This window comes from Physeter macrocephalus, chromosome 15, assembly GCF_002837175.3.
Source record: "Physeter macrocephalus isolate SW-GA chromosome 15, ASM283717v5, whole genome shotgun sequence".
NCBI classification, from domain to species: Eukaryota; Metazoa; Chordata; class Mammalia; order Artiodactyla; family Physeteridae; genus Physeter; species Physeter macrocephalus.
Genome location: NC_041228.1, coordinates 9896792 through 9902741, shown reverse-complemented (window position 1 = coordinate 9902741; position 5950 = coordinate 9896792). Strand labels below are relative to the sequence as shown.

General features: G+C 48.5%; 1 protein-coding gene across 5 annotated transcripts in view; it reads right to left on the bottom strand.

Moving 5' to 3' along the window:
* Positions 1-5950, bottom strand: part of LOC114487924 (arf-GAP with SH3 domain, ANK repeat and PH domain-containing protein 1-like) — a 124867-nt gene that overhangs the window by 44207 nt on the left and 74710 nt on the right. The gene's annotated exons all lie outside the window — the stretch shown is intronic.

Sequence of the window (5950 nt, the reverse complement as noted above, 5' to 3'; positions counted from 1 at the left end):
CGCCGCCCCCGCCCCCGGTCCCGCCCCCGGCCCGGCCCCCGCCCGCCGCGCCGCCGCCCGGGCCACGTTCCGACGCCCGCTCCCGGGCGGGGGCCGCGCGGGGCGGCGGAAGCCAGCGTCCCGGGGCCGCCCCCAGAGCGGTTACTCCGGCGAGCTCGTTACGCGAGCCTTTCGCAAGAAGGGGGACCAAAAAAAAGTTGTGCGCTTTCTTTTTTAGTCCCGTGTGGGTGCAGGAAGCGAGGCCCGGAGAGCCGCCTCCTGCTGCGAGGGCCGCGGGCCCGGCGACAGGGGCACGGGGCGGCCCCCGCGACCGCAGCGAGGAACCGGCCCGGCGCCCGGGCTTGAAGCTGCCCGCTCGCCGGCTCCGGCCCTTACTCCCTTTCAGGGCGCTCACCGCCTTTGGAAGGCTCGTTTTGTGCACTTTGCTTAAGTCGCTAAAATGCTAAGTGAAGACACATGAAGGGTTCTTTCTTTTTTATAATTTTCTTACCTTTCATTTGCTTTTTTTTTTTTTAAAACCTGAAGGCCAGACGAGGGTCGGGGGTGTAAAAGGCATTTCCCGAGGTGCAAATGGTGTACAACGCCAAGCAGATGCCAAATTTCAGCGGAAAAATCACCAACAGATTGCTCATTCCTCGGCCCTGGCAGATGGCTATTTTGCTCAATCTACTTAGTCCAAAGAATCCATTTAATTTCTCACCATTGATTGCGGATGAAATTGGTTTTGGAAAAAAAAAAAAAAAACGCTAGGCCCTTAGGAAGCGCCTCAGGATTGGCTCCTGTAATTGGAGCCAATGGGAGCCTCCTGGTAAACTCAGCTCCCAAATGCTCCCCCCTGGGCAGAAGGCTGGCCCCGGGGCCTCACCTGGGATTGAGCTCCTGCCACCTTGTATGGTTGTCTTGTCTGACAACCTTCCGTAAACTACAACGGAGTGCCTCAAGGCAGGGAGGGACCTTGTGGGCCTGTTTTAGCATTGGGCCTGGGAGGGATTGTCGAATGAAAACGCATCTCCTCGCTCAACCGTCAATAACTATTTACTAAGACCCTGCTATGTGCCCTGGAGATTCCGCAGTGACAATGAGCTGCTCTCCTGACCTTACCTTCTAGTAGGGAAACAGAAAAGCAATACTTACGTAGTATAAAGTGGAGTACATATAGAGTAACAAAGTGATGCAGGTGCTATTGGTATAAGGAGTGTTCAGAGAAGGCCTCTCTGACAAGGTGACATCTTGAGCAGAAAAGAGAATGAGGGGCTGCCTCGTGCTGTTGGCTCTGCGATCTTGGCCTTCAGTTGCCTCCCAAGAAGAGGAAAGATGAGGGCATCAACCCCATGAGGCTGTTAAATGATAACGGATGAGAAAGTGCTTTGTGCACAGGAAAGCCATTGTGAGAGTTCCAGCTGTTTTGTCTACCTGTGCTGGCTGTCCTGAACCTGCACTGTGCCTTCAGGGAACTGCTCATTTATGTTAGGAAGGCAAGCATTTCAGCTAATGCAAGGAAGGCCTTGGTAAGGCAGCATACACCAATAAAGACTCTTCCCTGCCAAAGTGAGGTGTTGAGACATCAGTTTTGAGAGGCATTCTAAAAATAAGTAAAGAAGCAAACAGGCACCCTCCTCCTCCTCATTCACACTTTAAAAGTTTGGTTTGGGACACACCAAGGCTGAGGTTCTGGGGAGACAGCCAAATGGCCATTGCAGGCCATTTAAGACCTGCACCCGGGGGCTTCCCTGCTGCTCCAGTGGTTAAGAATCCGCCTTCCAATGTAGGGGACACGGGTTCAATCCCTGGTCGGGGAAGGGACCATGGAGGCAACTAAGCCCGCACTCGGCAATTACTGAGCCCAGGTGCTCTGGACCCCATGCGCCACAACTAGAGAGAAGCCCGCGCACCACAGCAAAGAGCCCGCGTGCCGCAACTAAGACCCGACGCAGCCAAAGATAAATAAAATAAGTAAATATTTAAAAAAAAAAGAAAAGACCTGCACCTGGAGGTCACTTGCTCATGTGCTGTTGTTGACAGACTGGCGTATGAGCCACCAGAAGAAAATCCTACCTCTTTTTCCATATACTAACTGGGTCATCCTGCATCTAGAAGGTTCTGTGACTGGAGCAAACATGGCCACTACTAGCTTGGGCTAATTAAGCTTTCTGAGCCTCAGTAACCGCATGCTACCCCATGCAGCAGTTGAGAGCCCGACACCCAGCACTCAGACTTCCATCCATTCCAGGAAGGCCTTCCTCTAGGCTGGAAATCAATTTAGACTTTGATTTTGCATTATTTCTACTCTTCCCTCTATTCCAAGTTGTCATCGAATGCCTGTCACCTCCGCTGGGCTGGTAGCTGCTTCCATCCCATATGTATGACTTAGAGTAAACACTCGATAAATATGAGCCATTATGAAAAGCCTAGAGTCGGTGAATAATTGCCTCAATTCCAGGAGGCCTGGATTCCAGAGCTTTCTCTCCTAATAACTGATGCTGTCACCTTGGGCCGTGGTGCCATCACTTGTAAACTAAAGGGGTGGGTGTGTCAAAATGACCACATAGATCCCTCCCAGCTGGAGCTGAGTCTGTGTATCCCCTCAGCTCTACAGACGCAAGGAATAAAGATTGTTACGACAAGCTAAGCTAACTGCGATGGTCAACAGCAGGGATTTCTTTCTTGACGGAACTCACCAGAGTCCAAACTGCTGCCACCAATTGTTGTTTCAGTTTCATTTGAAGACTACGTTATATATATATATCTGCTCCTCCTCCCCATCTCCTCTGGCCAAGAAAGGAGTATGTGAACAATGAGATATTGTGCCCGGGTAAATATATACCTCCTTAGACTGGGCTGCCATTAGAATTTCAAAGGTTCACACCTCCACCCACCATTTCTAGGGTTCATGGGCCATAATCCTTTTTAAATTTGAAACCATGCCCCGAAAACCATTCCTGGCTATCTTTTGTGAACAGAATGTGATGCAGGCAAAACTTAAATGCTGGATTCCTTTGTGCAGAGCTGCTCAGAAATACACAGCATCCCTTCCGGAGGCAGGAAAAATACACACACATACTCGCACACGTGTGTACGCACACTTGTGCGCACCCAGCTCTGGCTAAAGCACGCATCTTCTTTGTTGCTGTCATCACCATCCCCATCAAGCACCGTTCGGCACCCCGGACTCATCGTGCCTGTTTACTCTGAGCACTGCTGACCAAGGTGAGAATGGTCCTTACAGAATACTTTTCTTCTTCTTGCAAAGCAGCGGTAAGAAGAGTGATGGTTTATTTCCCTGGTCAGCAATGGCATTACTGACCCCACAGTCGTCAGGCATTGTCTGAGTTCGGTTCCCCGTTGCAGGCTCCACTCATCCATCTGCCTAAGACTGAGCAGGTGCATTTACAAGACAGCTGACAATGCACCGGGGGTGGCAGAGAGGGAAGCGGGTGTGAAGTGCTCTCTGGGCAGGAGAAACCAAGAGGAGCTACTGGTGCTCTGCTCCACAGTGCTAGGCAGCGGCCCAAACTGACGGGATGGAATTACAGCATTCCTCCAAGCCTCCCAGCGCCTTCGTGGGACAGGGACGACGGGTGGTGTGGGAAGAGAATACGCTTTGTGTTAACTGGGACCTGGGTTTGAATCTCTACTCTGTCACTTATTAGCCTTGTTTTCTCATCTGCAAAATGAGTGTAATAATAAAACTACTACACTACAGGTTGTGTTACGTGAAATAAAGTGAGCAGATATGGATAAAGCAGTTTGACTAATCAGCCAATGGTAGTTCCCTTTGAACTCCCTTTTTATGTGAAGTAGGACTATAAATACTTCTTTTTTCATTCCAAGACTCAGATATCTCCCTAAATTAGTCACCTGGAGGAGGAAAGAAGAGGGGCGAGGGGAGATTGCACAGTAATTCCCAAAGTCTGGGATCTCAGATTTGGGGACCATCTTTAGAGACCTTGCCTATTCTTGTAAGTATCCCTTGTGAGGTCAGATCCATGAGTGATGGATTTTGGAAGTAAATAAACAGTATCTAGAATCAAATAGGATGAATACTAATCAGGATCAGAACTGAATGGAGGCCATAAAATTAAAGCCTCATTTTCATGGAACACAGTTCCTATAAAGAAGGATATTCTGACCAAGGCAACTTCTAGAGGACAAAACAGCATAATAGCATGAGTTATAGGCTGATTCTCATGAGGAAGACTTGGCCTCACATCTCTACCACATAGCAGCTATTAGACCTCATTAAAGTAATTCATGTCTCTGAGTCTCGGTTTTCACATCTGCAAAATGGGGGCAATGTTAGTAACTATCTCTTAGTGCTCTCAGGAGTCTATGAGCTAAAGCCCATAAAGTGCTTAACAGGGTCTGAGACATCATAAGTGGACAATACTTTTCAGGTATTATGGGAATATTGAAAGCCTTATCTGGAGATTAAAATTCTGATATTCCTCCCCCCCCCAAAAAAAAAATTTACTGAGAACTGCAATATACCTGATGGTTCGCTAAGTATAGCATTTTGGACACACATATCCTTCTTTAAACTTCATGACAACTTTATAAGGTAAGTATGATTATCCTAAACTTACCGGAGAGAAACCCGAGGATACTGAGGTGTAGGACAGTATTGGGTTGGCCAAAAAATTTGTTCGGGTTCTTCCACAAGATGTTACGATCGAACACTTTGGCCAACCCCATACTTTCTGAGCTCCCGCCCTGGGCCAGGCACTGCCCTGGTTGTTACATAGGCAGTGTCTGAATTCATCCACATAACAGTCATGACGTGGGAGCATTACAATAATGGAAACCAAGACACAAGGTGATCTCACTGCAAGTTAATGTCCCAGAGCCCAGCAGACGAAATCCAGGGCTTTTTCTACGGCCTGCAAAAATCAGGCTCTCGATGCTACCTCTCATAGCGCTACTCCGTTAGATGTCTTTCCCAACTCAGGCAACCAAAGAAAGTACTGTTAGTTCCTCATTTCACCTGATACCTTATTAGTTTATTTTCTATCATCTTAACAAAGTGCGGGAAGAAAGGAAAGCACTGCGGGGGGGCAGGAGGAGGGAGGGATGCATTGGATTCCACGTGTTTTACTGTCAGGTTGCCATATTCGACCTACACTGCAGACTGCTTCGCTCACGTGCCTTATATGAGTGCACCCCAAGTACGCTTATACTATTTCATGTAATAAAACAAGAGCCTATTCTAGTCTCCAATGTACTTTATTTAAATACTCCAAGTAAAACCACTGGAGTGTTCTCAGTAAGTAAAGAGGAGAATATGGTTTGTTTGGAGACAAAAAACTAACTCTCTTGTTCCCTGACTGTTCCTTCTGAGGGAGATAAGGAAGAAAAGTCAGGCAGAGTGCTGGGGACCCAGAAGACTCAGAATCCTGGTGTAAATATCAACTGAAAGAACTCAGGAATATATTTCTGCTCTATCCTGTAAGCAAACAACATCAACTAACAATTGTTGTGCTTACTATACGCCCTGCACGATTCTGCATTGCAGCAGGCCTGCCCTCACTTCATACTCACAGCAACCACGTAAAGCAGGCGCTGGTATTATCCCCATTTTATACCTGGGGGAAACCTGGAGCTTAGAGTTCACCTTGGCAAGTGGTGGAGCCAGACTGACTGATCCGGTTTCACAGCCATGTGATCAGCCTCCGGACAACGGGTCCACAGCCCTAGGATGATTTTCTTTTGGAGCCAACGTGTTATCTCTTTTCCTTCTGGGGAACTCATTACAAGCCCAACTCAAATGCAGGCTTGGCTGGTCTGGAGAACACTCCTATCGCCCCATTCCTCCAGCTGGGATTAATCTTCACAGGGATGTTTGCAGTGTAGCCTCTCTTACTTTGTGTGAAGGTTACTGGCATCACTGGGAGGGGCTTCAGACTCCCGACACATGCAGAGATGAGAACCCACCCCCGCCCCCCCACCCCCATCC